The following is a 16,634-nucleotide window of genomic DNA, read 5'->3' as shown; positions in this document are numbered from 1 at the left end:
ACCTCCATGGTCTTCAAGGAGCCAGTCAGTGGGTGCTGCCCAAGACTGCAATAGGCATGGCAGAGAGGAAGAGCTGCTGTCATTCAATGTGGTGCCTGAGAGCCCTACGCAGCCACACTGGGGCCAATGGGACAGGTGCTCCTGCAGAAGGCTCCAGCAAGCCGGCCACTAAAGAAATGCACAGCATTCAGTAGGTCCTTGAAAAGCTAAAGCATTTCTCCCCTCAGCCACCCACTCTCAAGCTAGTTACCATTTCCTGCCATTTGCACAGACAAATGGTGTTCTTTCCCCTGCATTTAGCTTATCAAAACCCAGGACAATGTGTTAAAGGTTTGACTCATCCTGCTCCACGCTCATCCCCAACAGGGCAACAGATGGAACTTTTAAAAGCTAAAAAAAAAAAAAAAAAAGCCCTTAAAAATGAATGTTGCCATGTTGGGCCATGCTCTAAACCTTCTTCAGAACCTTCAGAGTTTGCACTCTTTTCAGGGGCCTGGACTCCCAAGAGTAAAGCTGGTCCAGCCTAGAGAAAGGGAAGGATCTGGAGAATGGGGAAAAGCCACCCAAGGCATATAGATGTAATGTGCAGAATGTATTGAGATTTAATGTATTCTAGAGATTGTCTCATTTGCTCATTAGCCAAATATTTACTGAATAGCTATTATGTTAACAGTCCTCTGCTGGGAGCTGGGAAAACAACAGTGAGGAATTCTATGATTCCAGTTCTCCAGTCTGGGGGAGGGTTGGGATCAACAAATAAACAGGTGATAGTCATGTATTAAAAATTGATCTGCAGGGGAAAGCACAGTTTGCCATTGGGAACACATCAGAGGGGCACTTAGCTGTTTGAAGAGAAGTATACCAACTGATAGATATTTTTAAAAAACAAATCCCCCTTCTACCTAAGTCGGTATAAGCCCTAACTGGAACTTATTCCCAGTGGTCAGCAAATGCAGGTTTACCTGTCAGAATGTGCCAGTTCCTGACAGTCCTTTGCACTCCAGTTTCTCAACTTGCCTTCTCCAATATTTGCTAACAAATCTGAATGTTGTTGGGGAATGTAATTGCAGAGCATATGGTCCCCATTAGTTAGGCAAACTCCACTGCCAAATTCAGCTCCAAGGAAGGAGTCTGCATAAAGGATGAAGTATTAGGAAAACATCGACAGTGACAGAGAAGGCAAAATATAAGAGATGAGACAGTGAGTTACAAAAGAGCAGGCTCAGCAAACCCAGCACAATGAATGTGGAACATAATTTTCCATTTGTTGAGAAAACAATATATGTGAATTTGTACTAAAATCTCCCTGTAGCAAAAATCAAAGTAGACCATTCACCAGAATCAATGTTAACTGCTTTGCAATGTCAGATAAGATAGATTCTGCTTGGGAGAAAAACATGGGTGGAACAGAATAGAGAGTCTGCTAAGGAAATAAAGCATGAGTGACATCAAAATGTAAATACAGACTTAACGCTATTTTAAATGTTACTGGACCAGCCTTTGAGAGGAGAAACAGAATCTCATGCTTAATAACCTCTCACATTCAGAGAGTATAAAAACGTAGGCTAAATGTAGTCAGAGACATGAGGTCCCCCAAGACCCAGGAAAGATGATCAGACAAGGTGAGAGCCTGGGGCTTCATCGGGCAGAAGGCAGATTCCCCAGACCAGTCAACCTTCTGAAAATCAAAGAGGGACCTGGGCTGAACCTGAACCCATACTCAGCCTGGCTGCTTGGCCTCCTCTCCCAAGGAGCTGATGCTATGGGTCCTTCACCCCAAAGTCTACCACATGCTCGCTGGTTTTTAGTCTATTGTAATTAACTCAACCTATACCTAATTCAACAGTTTTTTTTTTTTTTTTGAAAAAGCATTTAAATTAGGTGTTTCCAAAAATAATCAACTTCATTTTTCTGGAGTCAACAATCTCTTTCCTTCACTTCTATTTCTCTGGTTAACATACTGTTTAATTCAATTGCATACTACGATAACAAGTACAGGTGTTTAAACAAGGTCTGACTGCTGGTCAGCTCAGCTGGTGAAATCCCAAGGACACAGGTGAAGTAAGGAGTTCTGTGCAAGACACACAATTTCAGTATACCACGGAAAGCCGTTAACTTGTTCACAGGAGAAAGGAGACAGACATCAGCTAATCCAGCTAGTGGATAACTGGTGCTTATTTAAGAGAGCTTCTAAGGGAAATGACTTTTAATATCTATATATGGGTGACTATGAAAGTGAATTTGTTCACCCATTCCATGGAGTGCCAGTAAAAAAGATGAGGTAGACTTAATTGTTATATATTAGGGGTTGGTGAACTACGTCTTGAAGGATGCAGCCTGCCACTTGCTTGTTTTCTAAATAAAGTTTTATTGAAACACAGCTATGCCCATTCATTTACATATCATCTATAGCTGAGTTTCTGATACAACAGCAGAGTTCAGTATCTGAGACAAAGGATAAGGTTCATAAAGCCTAAATATTTACCATCTTACTTTTCACAAAAAAATTGTGCTGACTCTTGGTCTATATTGCATATAGGGAGAAAATAAAATGTATAGCAGGATCCCATTCATGTTAAACAATTAGGTTTATTTATTCATTCATTAAAATTGGGAAGGAAATAAGGTCAAGTCATAAGCAGCAATTATCAGAGTAGTAGGAAGCAAAGGGGAAATATTAAGAGACAGAAAGGAGTTTTGCTTTTCACTTTATACATTTCTGTTTTATTTAGATTTATGTAGATCCAACATGCACAATTGTTACTACTGGAAAAATGTTAAAGATAATTCTTTTAGGAAAATTAATAAATAAGTTTAATTAGCTAACAAAATACATTTATAATAAATAAAAGCCTATGGTTACCCTGGGTGTAAGTGGCATTGCCAGGATGGGAACACAGTTCTGCTGACTCCAAAGACCATTCCAGAGCTCTGCATCTCGTAGCTGCCAGTTTCCAAGTGGCCTGTATAAAGCAGGAAAGTGTGAGACATAGTGACAGTTTATCCAGTACTCTGAGTTTGCTGCTTTGCCACAGCTTTTGAGCACTGGACCTGCCAGGCTAGCAAGCAGGAGTCTCATTCCCCAACAAACTGTTCTTCCTGTAATTGCATCCCCAGCACCAATGCAGCAGCAGGAGAACTCTACCCGCCTGCAGAAGGAGGCTGCAGGCCTGAGCTACTTAACTCCAAGGCTCTGCTTACATTCACCCTCAGGGTTCAACTCGACAGCACTGCACTGGGTCCTGACGTCATTCTATTTTGTGGAGTCCTTTTTATATCAAGGCATCTTCCCAAGAAAGGATATGCCCTCCAATAATCTTTTATCTATTAATTAATTAAAACAAAATTAATTAAGCATAATAGATTATGCATACTATTGGCACACATTTTAAAGATACAGAATAAACAGTGAAAAGAAATACCCCTCCCATTTCTGTCTTAGACGTCCAGCTCCCCTCCCTAAGACAACCATGGTTAATAGTTTCTTCTTCATCCTTCCAGAAAGTCTTTGCATATACAATCATAATCCAAAAATAGCATGCTATATACTTTATAACACTTTAAATGCACTCTATATATCTTTTTAAAACAATATAATGTGTAGATTTTTTGTCCATCCATCAATTTTCCTAAGGGCTGCATAGTATTCCATATAAAAATCATCTATTTAACCTTTCCCCTATTGATGATTATTAGGCTGTGTTTATTCTTTTGCTATTTCACCCACAATTTCAATGAACACTCTGTGCATATATCTTTGTGCACAAATGTAAGCATAGCAGTAGGTTAAATTCCCAGAAGCCGAATTGCCCTGTCATTAAAAAAAAAGTTTTAAGTGCAGTTGTAGTTGATTTGCCAAACTATCCCCCAAAGACGTTTTAAATCATAATTCTACCCTCTACCCCTGCATGCTGGCTTTCCACACCCTCTTCAACATGGGTTATTATATTAACCAGCATGCTTTTCACTGTAAGTAATAGAATGTCCAACTAAAAATTAGTTATGGAAATGAAAAGTCCACAGGTGTGTTAGTTATAGAGTTGGTTGATTCAGCAGCTGAACCTTGTTACCAAGAACCTAGGAGCTTTCCATTTTTATGTTCTGTTGTCTTCAGCACACTGACAATGGCTGTGCTCATTGCCAAAGGACAGCTACAACTATTGTGGTGGTCACATACAAAGAAAATAATGTTCTATAAAAAAAGAAGAGGCTAGTTTTTCTCATGGGACTTTTTTTTTAATTGAAGAAAAAACATTTTCTAGAGTCACCTAGTACACTTTCTTTTGGATCCCATTGGCCAGAATGAGGTCACATGACCACACTCAAAATAATAAAAGACTTGATATGAAAAGGGCATAATAATTATATGTTTGACTTAGACTTTGAGCCGCCCATGTTAGTTTGGGAGTGAGATCACCTCTTCTGCTTCTTGAGTGGGGAATCCAGCAAACAAGAAGGAGGAGTGGTCGTAGAGCAGACCACCAAATAGTGGCCAATGTGAGATTTGAAGGTAAATTTTCATTTCAACTACATTTAAATGTTTAAATTATGAGCAAAGTTAAACATCTTTTGACATTTTGTTGCCAATTTTTTCATTTATATTTCTCTAACTGAACTTCCTATGTGATTTACTTTGAAGTTATCCAGTTTTTAAATTTCTTAATTAAATTTCTTTTTAAAATTTCAAAACTAGCATATGCTCACCGTAAATAATGAAAAGATATTTATATTTAAAGTAATCTCCTAAAACCTCCTTTATATTTTCCACCCCTCCATTGCGAAACCAATGCAAATATATAAAATAGGTGGGGAAATGTTTAATAATTTTTTGGCAAATGAAAAGCTCATACTACAAACAAGATTTTGCAACTTGCTTTTCTTAATTAAAAATACAGAATTATATTCCCTCCAGATTAATAGATATAGTTAACATCTTTTTAATTAATGTATCCTTTAATTAACTTATCTATTGAAAATAGTAAAATAACAAAATTAAATTTTAAGAATAAAAAGCTATAGAAAATTAATATTCTAATTGATGTATAGATCTAAGTTAAAAGCCCACCCACCTTTTATGACATTCAGGTGTTTCCTATTCTTTTCCACCCTCTAGAGTTCCTTTCTCTCTAATAGACAGGGCCACTGCTTCCCTGAAGAGACATAAATGAGCAGGTGAGTGGAATCTAGGATGAGACCAAGGCTAAAAGTTTTAAGGATTGTCATCTGTAGGTCAGAGTCTCCCTGCCCCACCAAAGTCAATTAACTCTTGAATACATCAGAGAAAAAACTGCTGTTAAAAGAGTGGTGCTAGGGGCATTAAAAATGAAATACAGAGGAAATTTCTGAAGTTTCAGAACTATCACACCTACATAAAGCAAACATAGGTATGTAGTTTACTAAATTATAGATGAACCATCAAAAGGGGCAACAAAAAATAGAAAAGATAGAAAATATGATGGCAAATCTGAGACAAACATATTATATAAGTAAATAAAAATGGGCTTTTTTTTAAAGACCTATGGTGGAAAAGTAAACCCAAAAATTATGCTGCATAAAAATGTTATCAAAAAATAAACTTTATTGCAGCACTATTCACAATAGCAAAGACATGGAATCAACCCAAATGCCCATCAATGAGAGACTGAATAGAGAAAATGTGGTACATATACATCATGGAATACTATGCAGCCATAAAAAGGAATGAGATCATGTCCTTTGTGGGGACATGGATGGAACTGGAAGCCATTATCCTCAGCCAACTCAGGCACAGAAAACCAAACACCACATGTTCTCACTATAAGTGAGAACTGAACAATGAGAACACATGGACATGGGGAGGGAAACAATACACACTGGGGCCTGTTGGAGGGGGGGTGTAGTAGGGGGAGGGAGAGCATTAAGAAAAATAGCTAATGCATGCTGGGCTTAATACCTAGGTGATGGGTTGATAGGTGCAGTAAACCACCATGGCACACTTGTTAGCCTATGTAACAAACCTGCACATGTACCTCAGAGCTTAAAATAAAAATTAAAAATTAAAAAAAGGAACTTAGAACAGTTGACAGTAAAAGCATATGCAAAGGCATTTGGATCAATTAGAATTTTTGGTTTAAGCAGAGAATAGCAAATTCATAATATCAGATAATGTTAACATCAAGACAAAAATTATTGAACAAGAAAAAGCATGGTATTTTTTATGATAAAAGTGCAGTATAATCACACAAGCTGTAACAACCACAGATATCAGACTCAAATTATCACACTATCAAATTCTGTAAAGCAAAAATAGGAGGGAACTTCAAAATATTCATGGAAAAACTGAAATAAAAAATAAAAGTTAAAATCATATATCTTATTTATCAACATGAACTCCATCAAAGTCAAGATACTTTGTAAGTGATACCAGCTCTTAGTCCATCCCTAAAGAACTGAGGGTCCTGGGAATTTAACCATATTAATGTGGTCTATTTTACATTATTAACAGAAGGAAAATGGGTGGCCTATACAGACTTTTTAAGATCAGGAAACAAAAAGAAGTCAAAAGGAGCCAAATCAGGACTGTAAAGTGATGCCTAATGATTTCCCATTGAAACCCTTACAAAATTGACCTTTTTTATGAGGGGAATAGGAGCACTGTCCTGCTGGAGAAGAACTCTCTGGTGAAGCTTTCCTGGACATTTTTCTGCTAAAGCTTGACTACCTTTCTCAAAATACTTTCATAATGAGCAGATGTCGTTGTTCTTTGGCCCTCCAGAGAGTTAACAAGCAAAATGCCTTGAGCATCCCAAAAATCTGTTGCCATGAACTTTGCTCTCGATCAGTCCACTTTTGCTTTGTCTGGACCACTTTCACCTCTTAGTAGCCATTGCTTTGATTGTGCTTTGACTTCAGGATCATACTGGAAAAGCCACACTTCATCTCCTGTTGCAACTCTTCAGGAAAATGCTTCAGGATCTTGATCCTGCTTGTTTAAAATTTCCATTGAAAGCTCTTTTCTTGTCTGCAGCCAATCTGGGAGCAATAGTTTTGGCACCCATCAAATGGAAAGTTTGCTCAGCTTTAATTTTTCAGTCAAAATTGTGTAAGCTGAATCAATTGAGATGTGGTGTTGACTATTGTTTCTGCTGTTAATCGTTGGTCCTCTTCAATTATTGCACAAGCAGTATTAATTTTTTCCTTGCAAATTGATGTAGCTGGTCTGCCACTGTGGGCTTCACCTGCAACATCATCTCATCCCTTCTTAAAACAAGTTATCCATTTTAAACTGCTGATTTCCATGGGGCATTCTCCCCATAAACTTTTTGTAAAGCTTCAATGATTTCACCTTTCTTCCACCCAAGCTTCACCATAAATTTGCTGTTTGTTCTTGCTTCAATTTTAGCAGAATTCATGTTGCTCTGATAAGGGCTCTTTTCAAATTGATGTCTTACCCTTGTTAGATCCTGTTCAGACATGTTATAAGAAGTTAGTACTAGTTTTTTTTGTGCCAAAAATGTTTTGAAATCCATGCATAGTTTTTTCATAGTATGCATTTTCATAAACTTTTTCAAGACTGCTCATATATGAAATGTGGGGAGAAATACTTAGAAGCAACTAATAGTAGGAGATATTAATCTCTTATTCCATGAAAGATTGAGTGAATAAAAATAAGCAAGACTATGAAAAATTCAGCATTGTTAATAAGATAGATTATATATGTAAGTTTTATACTTGGGTATGTATATATGTTATATGGACATGTGTGTGTATGTATATATGTTATATGGACATATATGTGTGTATATGTGTGTGTGTTTATATATACATGTATAATTATATATATAATGAAAACAGAATATGTTCCCTTTTCATGAAGCATTCTTAAAACTCTACCACATACTATTCTGCAAAATACCAATATATTCTAAAAATAGAAATTGTACACATTATTTAGTGCAAGAAAATTGGTAGCTAACAAAAAAATCGGAAAGAAAAATAACTTACTAGCTGGAAATTAACTATTTCAAAGCAAAAATCAAAGCCAAAATTGGAGATTATTCAGAAAATCACAATAATAAAATACTTGATATTATAATCTATGGAATGCTGATAAAACACTGTGAAAAGGAAAATTCATGTATTTAAATACATATATTTAAGCAAGAAATAATAAAATAAGTTCAGCATACAACACAAGAAGTCAGAAAGAAAGTGAATGAAATCAACTTTAGACAAGAAAATAAACTAAAAAATATTAAAGCAGGCATTAATGAACTAGACAACAAAAAGTTATAGAACTAATGCATACACAAGACCAATTCTATGAGAACAAAAAACAATGAAATAATAAAGAAGAAAGTACAAATTCACAAAAATATAAATGGTAAATAACTATAAAAACAAATAATATGAATCTGAAGTGTGTTTAACTCTGTAAAAGTAAATTTGAAAATTTTGATGAAATGAAAATCTTAGGAAAATATAAACTGGTGCTTAGAAAAGAGATAAGTGAAATTAACCTATTGCCCTGGGAAAAATGGAGACCATTGTTGAAGCATACTCACCCTTAATAAAAAATGTGTTAGGCCTAGTAATTTTGTGGGTGAGTTTCACACAAAATTTAAAAACAGGTATTTTCAATGCTATTCCAGAGCATAGAAAAATAATGCTTTCAATTCTTTTATGAAATGTTCAAAACATTGTTTACAAAACCTGACAATTACAGCAAAAAAAATTAGAGACCAATTTCACTTACAAATATTAATTCAAATATAGCAAATATGAAAATAAAACTTGCAACATATGTACAAAATACATATTTCAATATTAGGAATTATTACAGTGTAATTCTCCAGACTAACATGTCTGAGGTGAAAATCATATTGTAATTTCTATATATGGTGAAAGAGATTTGACAAAAACACCTTGATCAAAAATCACAATAAAGTAGGTAATTTTCTTAACATTATAAACAATATATATTTTAAAAATCAGCATTAGACGTAATGAAGGAACTACAGAACTCTTCCCATTCCAATAATGATTCCGAAAAGAAAGTTTAAGAAACTCAGCTTTGTTTATTATGTCTAGCTTATTCTATTAGACAATTTAAAAAGTGAGATGTCTTTAAAAATTGGAATGGAGGCAAACTTTTATTATTTGCACATTATGATTATATCTATGAAAAATCCAAGAAAATCAACTGGAAAACACTAATGAATTATGAAAGAATCAAATAAGTTGATTGGGTAAAAAAAAAACTGAACTACAAAAGAGAATAGTCTCCCTAAGTACAATTATGAAATATAAAAATGTGAAACTATTAAGAAGTAAAAAATTATATGAAACAATTAAAAATAAAATATTAATTAGCTTAAAATAAATATTCAATGAAAAAATACTCAATATTATTAGTCATCATGGAAATGTAAATTAAAACTACAATGAGAAACAACTTCATGTACAGTACGATGGCTATTTTAAAAGACTGACAATACCAAGGGCCGTGAGGATGTGTAGCAACTAAACCTTCCATACATTGCTCATGGTAATGCCACTTTGGAAAACAGTTTAGTAGTGCCAGCAAAGTTACAGATGTACTTTTTATTAAAAAGAGACAATTCCACTCATAGTATAAAACCAGATATTCACAGCAGCTTTATTCGTAATAACCCTAAACTGGAAACAATTCAAAGCTTATTGACAGGTGAATGTATAAACAAATTATAATGTATTTATGCTATGAACTACTATACAACAAAGAAAAGAAATGAACGACTGATGCATATAAGAATACGAATAAATTTCAAAAATATTATGTTGCCCAAATAATCAAAACAAAAAAGATACATACTGTATGATTTCATTTATATGAAACTCTAGAAAAACCTCTATAGTGATAGAAAGTAGACATGTGGTTGCTTGGGGAAAGGCAAGAAAGGAGAAGATTGATTAGGATATGATATGATTGAAATTTGGGGGTCATAGAAATTTTCTATATCTTTATTGTGGTTGTTATATGGCTGTATAAATTTGTCATAATTAATGAAATGCACAGTTAAAATCAGCGCATTTCATTGTACGTAAACTATACCTCAATATAGTTGACTGAAGAAAACAAAGACAAATTATAAAATGACAATAATCAAAATTGTGTAGTACTGATGCTTGACTTGACAGATTAGAGAGATAGAATAGACAGACGAGAAATTCTTCCCATATATCTAATCATTTAGCATATGAGAAAGATGGCATTACTTATTAGTGAAGGAAAGGTGGGTAATTCACATGATATCAAGATAGAGTAGTCATGTATAAAAGATACAGCTTTATGCCTGTTACGGGTTAAATTCTGTCACCCAAAAAGATATGTTGAAGTTTTAACTCACACTACCTCAGAATACGGCCTTATTTGGGAATACTGTCATCGCAGATGTAATTAGTAAAGATAAGGTCACACTTTACTCAGTGGGCCCATAATGCAATATGACTGGTGTCCTTATGAGAAGACACAGACAGAGATTGAAGTTGGCTATGTGATGATAGAGGCAGAGATTGGAGTGATGCATTTATAAGCAAAAGAACACCAAGGATTGCTGGCCACCACCAGAAGCCAGGAAGAGGCAAGAAGGATTTGTCCTAGGGTCTCAGAGACAGCATGGCCCTGCTGCTAACTAGATTTAGAACTTCTCACCTTCAGAACTGTGAGAGAATACATTTATGCTGTTTTAAGTCCTTCAGACCAGTTGTAGTACTTTGTTATGGCCCTAGGAAATTAATATAAGGCCTATACAACTCCTTTTGCAAAAAATAAGTAACTGAAAAGATTAAAAAGAAAAAGCAATAAAAGAAAACATGCTAGACATGAAAAGAAAATCTCAGATTGGGAAAGGTATTATAAAAATGATGAAATATTCAAAAGCCAAAAACTGGAACATTGTTGTAAACAACTAAATCATTTAAAAAGTATTCATACAAATTAATAAAATATGTATAGCTCTTGATTTGATTTGTTAAGTTTTGAGAGAATTTTTCTATCTACGTCCTAGAGAGGATCTTGTTATTTTTCAGTGTATGGAAAGCTTTTTCATTCATCGTCAAACATTGGCATCAAGATTATACTGGCCTGATATAATGAGCTAAAAAGTGTTTCCACTTTTTCAATTCCCTGAGAGAGTTTATATAAAATTAGTGCTATTTTTCGCCCACAGTCTTTGGAAAAACATCACTGATGAAGCTGTCTGTACTTGGAAATTACTTTGTGAGAAGTATTTTCATTACAGATTCAGTATACTTAATAGATGTAGAACTATTTAGATTTTCTTTCTCCTTTTCTGTTGGTTTTTGTGAATTGTGTTGGTTTAGGATTTGTCTATTTCATGTAAATTTTCAAAAATTTTAGTATAATACTGTTTATAAAATCTTTTTATTATCTTTGTAATATTGGAAACATCTGTCCTTTTTTATGTTATTGGTAATTTGTACCTTTCATTTTTCTGATGTAAATCTCCTTTCAATTTCCTTTAGGCAGAGTATATTTGTGATGAACTCTCTTAGTTTTTTTGCTTGTCTGGAAATATCTTTGTTTTTTTATCTCCCCTTAAATGATAATTTAGTAAGAAAATATAATTCTAGTTTAGTTTAGGCAGTGTCAATATAATAATCTTTTCTTTTGAGTTTTCTCTTTTCTTTCTGGCTACATACAAGTTACTATCTTGATCTTTGCTATTTTGTGGCTTCATTGAATAGAAGTTGTCTATTTCACGTAAATTTTCAAAACTTTTAGAATAAAGTTGTTCATAACATCATCTATATTGGGAGCATCTATAGATATGTCCTCTTTATTATTCTTGTTATTGGTAATTTGTGACTTTCTTTTTCCTTTTTTAAAAAAATTAACCTTATTAGTTTATTAGTTTTTCAGAGAATCAACTTTTAGAATGAAATAAGGAAAATGATTCTAGAAGTAAAGTGTGAAATCCAGAATGAAGAGTGAGCAAATAAATTAGTAAACATGTGGGTAAATAAGAAAACAATGACTTTAAAATGAAAAGCAATAAATACGAGCTAAGGAAAAATAGTTTAACAATAGAAGAGGAGTAGATATAGAGTGATGATCAGAGTTAAACATTCTACATTCTATGACTTGCTCAGAAGATCAGAGATTTTTTTTTTTTTTTTTTTTTTAAAGACAGAGTCTTGCTCTGTCACCCAGGCTGGAGTGCAGTGGTGGAATCTCAGCTCACTGCAACCTCTGCTTCCTGGGTTCAAGCGGTGATCCTGTCTCAGCCTCCCCAGTAGCTGGGATTATAGGTGCCTGCCACTATGCCTGGCTAATTTTTGTATTCCTAGTGGAGATGGGGTTTCTCCATGCTGGCCAGGCTGGTCTTGAACTCCCGACCTCAGGGGATCCACCTGCCTTGGCCTCCCGAAGTGCTGGGATTACAGGTGTGAGCCACCGTGCCAAGCCACTGTTTTTTAAAATATCATTAAGTTTAGTGTGCAATGTTAAAATTTAACAGTAACCATTGGCTGGGGGTGGTGGCTCAAGCCTGTAATCCCAGCACTTAGGGAGGCAGAGGTGGGCAGATCATGAGGTCAAAAGATCGAGACTATCCTGGCCAACATGGTGAAACCTCATCTTTACTAAAAATACAAAAATTAGCTGGGCATGGTGGCGCATGCCTGTAGTCCCAGCTACTCGGGAGGCTGAGGCAGGAGAATCACTTGAACCCCAGAGGCAGAGGTTGCAGTGAGCCAAGTTCGTGCCATTGCACTGCAGCATGGTGACAGAACAAGACTCCGTCAAAAAAAAAAAACAAAACAAAACAAAAAACAAAAAACAATCAAAAGGAAGAAATAGGGTTTATAACTTCCAAATCAGTACAGGAGAAAATGCAACCAAAAAATCTACCCAAAATAAACCACAAAAATGTTAAAAAGAAGCATCAAACAAGCAGTGCAATTAAGGTGGTAGAAGTAAATATAAACAGATATATAAATGAACATAAGTGAACCAAATACTTTAATTAAAAATTAGTTAAAACATTGTTTATGGAACTTCCATCGCTTCTTGGCCTCATGGCTAAGATCAAGTGTGGAACTTCCAGAGACAGCCAAGGGGAAGTTGGGCAACTATAGCTACTTTCTGACTGGTTAGAGATTACTGAATTGATACTGATTTCTAAAACGTCTCATCTGAGTACTAAAAGCAAATATTTATGGACCCTGAAGGAGTCTGAAATGTAAACAATAATAATAACACAGTGGTTCATGCCTGTAATCCCAGCAGTCTGGGATGCCAAGGCGGGTGGATCACTTGAGGTCGGGAGACCAGCCTGGGCAACATGGTGAAACCCTGTCTCCACCAAAAACTACAAAACTTAGCCAGGTGTGGTGGCATGTGCCTGTAGTCCCCAGCTACTCAGGAGGCTGAGACAGGAGAATCGCTTGAACTTGGGAGGCAGAGGTTGCAGTGAGCTGTGATTGTGCCACTGAACTCAAGCCTGGGGGACAGAGTGAGACTCCATCTCAATAAATAAATAAATAAATAAATAAATAAATAAATAAATAAAATAACTAGACTAATATGAGACAAAATATGAGAATGACAAAAAACAGCTTTACAATAGACATGTTGAATGTGGATGTGGATAATTTGCCCAAAGTATATACAATTCTAAACTCATAGGCACCCAATAACTTGACATCTGACCTCAAAATATGTTTTAAAATAGTAACTCTTACAACTAGGAAATATTAAACACCACCATAATGAATGAAATATTCTATTTCAATGTAAGATAAATCATAAGACAAAAAATTAGATAAACTTAGAGACAGTTTCAAATCAGTATGTATTTAAAAACTAAGAAGTTTAGTGAACTGGCATATATAGAATACTGCGTCCAATATTTCAGGAACTCATTATTCTTTTTTTTTTTTTTTAAACATAGTGAAATGGAGGAAAGAACATATGAGACATCACGTTACTATTCTTACAACTATTCTCCAAGCATAAAGTTACAGAAAAATAAAAGATATATGGAACACTAGCTCTGGGGCCAGACAGTTTGGATTCAAATACTGGCTCAATTATTCATTCTGACCTTGGATACACTGCTCAACTTCTGTTGCTTAGTTTTCTTATTGTAAAATGGGGTTATAACAGAAGCTACCTCCATTAAGGAGGTTGGGAAAGGATTCCTCAAGAACTCATTATTCTTAAGTACACAGGAAATAGGAAAAAACAACCATGTAACTAATCAGTAAAGCAAACCTCAATAAACTTTAAAGAAGTAGTTTTAAATAAAAGAACAAATCATTTGGGAAATTAGAAAATCTTTGTACCTGAACATTAATGAATATTCTACACATGAAAATTTTTGACGTGAAGATAAACTGGTACTTAAAGGGAAATTTAAAGCCATATATACCTAAATTAGAAATGAAGAATGGCTCCAATTGATGAGTTCAGTATTTCTCTTGAAAACTAAAAAAAGAGAAACCCAAACGAATTAACATTAAGAAAATAAAAGGAAGGAAATAATTAAAGATAACCATAGAAATTTATGAAAATGAAGATCTAATAGAATGCATAAGCTTTAAAGCCAAGAGTTGTTTCTTTGAAAAGTCAAAGATTAGTAAAAAGGAAAATAATAATGACAAAGAGGAAACAAATAAATTATATTAGATATGAAAAATGGGCATAGAGATATATCTAAGAATAATAATAATAAGAAGAATATAAACCATTTATGCTAATATATTTATAAATAAAAATGAAGTTAATTTCTTAGTTAAAAATTTTTTTAACTGTCTTTGATACATAGTAGGTAGATATATTTATGGGTCACATGAGATATCTTGGTACAGGCATGCAAGGTATAATAATCACATCAGGATAAATGGGATATCCATCACCTCAAGCATTCATCCTTTCTGTTTCAAACAATCTGATTATATTATTTTAATTGTTTTAAAATGTACAATTAAATTATTTTTTACTATAGTCACCCTGTTGTGCTAGCAAATACTAGGTCTTATACATTCTAACTATTTTTTGTACCCATTAACGATCCCTACCTCCCCCTATCCATCCACTACACTTCCTAGCCTCTGGTAACCATTCTTTCACTCTCTATTTCCGTGAGTTCAATTATTTTAATTTTTAGCTCACACAGATAGGCAAGAAAATGCAATGTTCATCTTTTTGTGCCTAGTTTATTTCACTTAGCATGATGATCTCCAGCTCCATCCATGTTGCAAATGACAGGGTCTCCTTCTTTTTTGTGGCTGAATAGTACTCCACTGTGTATATGTATGACATTTTCTGTATCCATTCATCTGTTGATAGATGCTTAGGCTGCTTCCATGTCTTGGCTATTGTGAATAGTGCTGCAATAAACATGGGAGTGCAGATACCTTTTCAATATGCTGATTTATTTTCTTTTGTGTATATGCTTACGAGTGGGGTTGCTGGATCATATGATAGCTGTACTTTTAGTTTTTTGAGGAACCTCCAAACTGTTCTCCACAGTAGCTGTGCTAATTCACATACCAACAAAAAGTGTACAAGAGTCCCCTTTTCTCTACATCCTTGCCAGCATTTGTTTTGCTTGCCTGTTGAATAAAAGTCATTTTAACTGGGGTCGAATGATATCTCATTGTAGTTTTAATTTGTATTTTCCTGATGATCAATTATGTTAAGCACCTTTTAATATATCTGCCATTTGTATGTCTTCTTTTGAAAAATATCTATTCAAATTATCTGCCCATTTTTAATGGGATTATTGGATTTTTTTCCTATAGAGTTGTTTGAGTCCCTTATATATTCTGGTTATTAATCCTTTGTCAGGTGAGTAGTTTGCAAATATTTTCCCCCATTCTGTGGGTTGTATCTTCACTTCGTTGATTATTTCCTTTGCTGTGTAGAAATTTTTTTAACTTCATGTGATTCCATTTGTCCATTTTTGCTTTGGTTGCCTGTGCTTGTGGGGTATTACTCAAGAAGTCTTTGCCCAGTACAATGTCTTGGAGAGTTTCCCCAATATTTTCTTCTAGTAGTTTCATTGCTTGAGGTCTTAGATTTAAGTCTTTAATCCGTGGTGATTTGATTTTGTATATGGTGAGATATAGGGATCTAGTTTCATTCTCCTGCATATGAATATCTAGTTTTCCCAGCACCATTTATTGAAGAGACTTTCCTTTCCTCAATGTACATTCTTGGAACCTTTGTAAACAATGAGTTCACTGTAGCTGCATGGAAATATTTCTCTATTCTCCCCCACTGGTCTATATGTCTGATATTTTTTAGGAGAGTACCATGCTGCTTTGGTTACTATAAATCTATAGCATAATTTGAAGTCGGGTAATGTGATTCCTCCAGTTTTGTTGTTTCTGTTTAGAACAGCTTTGGCTATTCTGGGTCTTTTGTAAGTCCATACCAGTTATGATGTTATAATATTCTGTGTTTTTCTATTTACCTACTATCACCCGCGAGTTTTGTACCTTCAGATGATTTCTTATTGCTCATTAATGTCCTTTTCTTTCTGATTAAAATATTCCCTTTATCATTTTTTGTAGGATAGGTCTGGTGTTGATGATGTTTTTCAGTTTTGTTTGTCTGGAAAAGTCTTTATTTCTCCTTCATGTTT

The sequence above is a fragment of the Pan paniscus genome, chromosome 8, assembly GCF_029289425.2.
Source record: "Pan paniscus chromosome 8, NHGRI_mPanPan1-v2.0_pri, whole genome shotgun sequence".
Taxonomy (NCBI): Eukaryota; Metazoa; Chordata; class Mammalia; order Primates; family Hominidae; genus Pan; species Pan paniscus.
Note: the sequence above shows the minus strand (reverse complement) of the source record.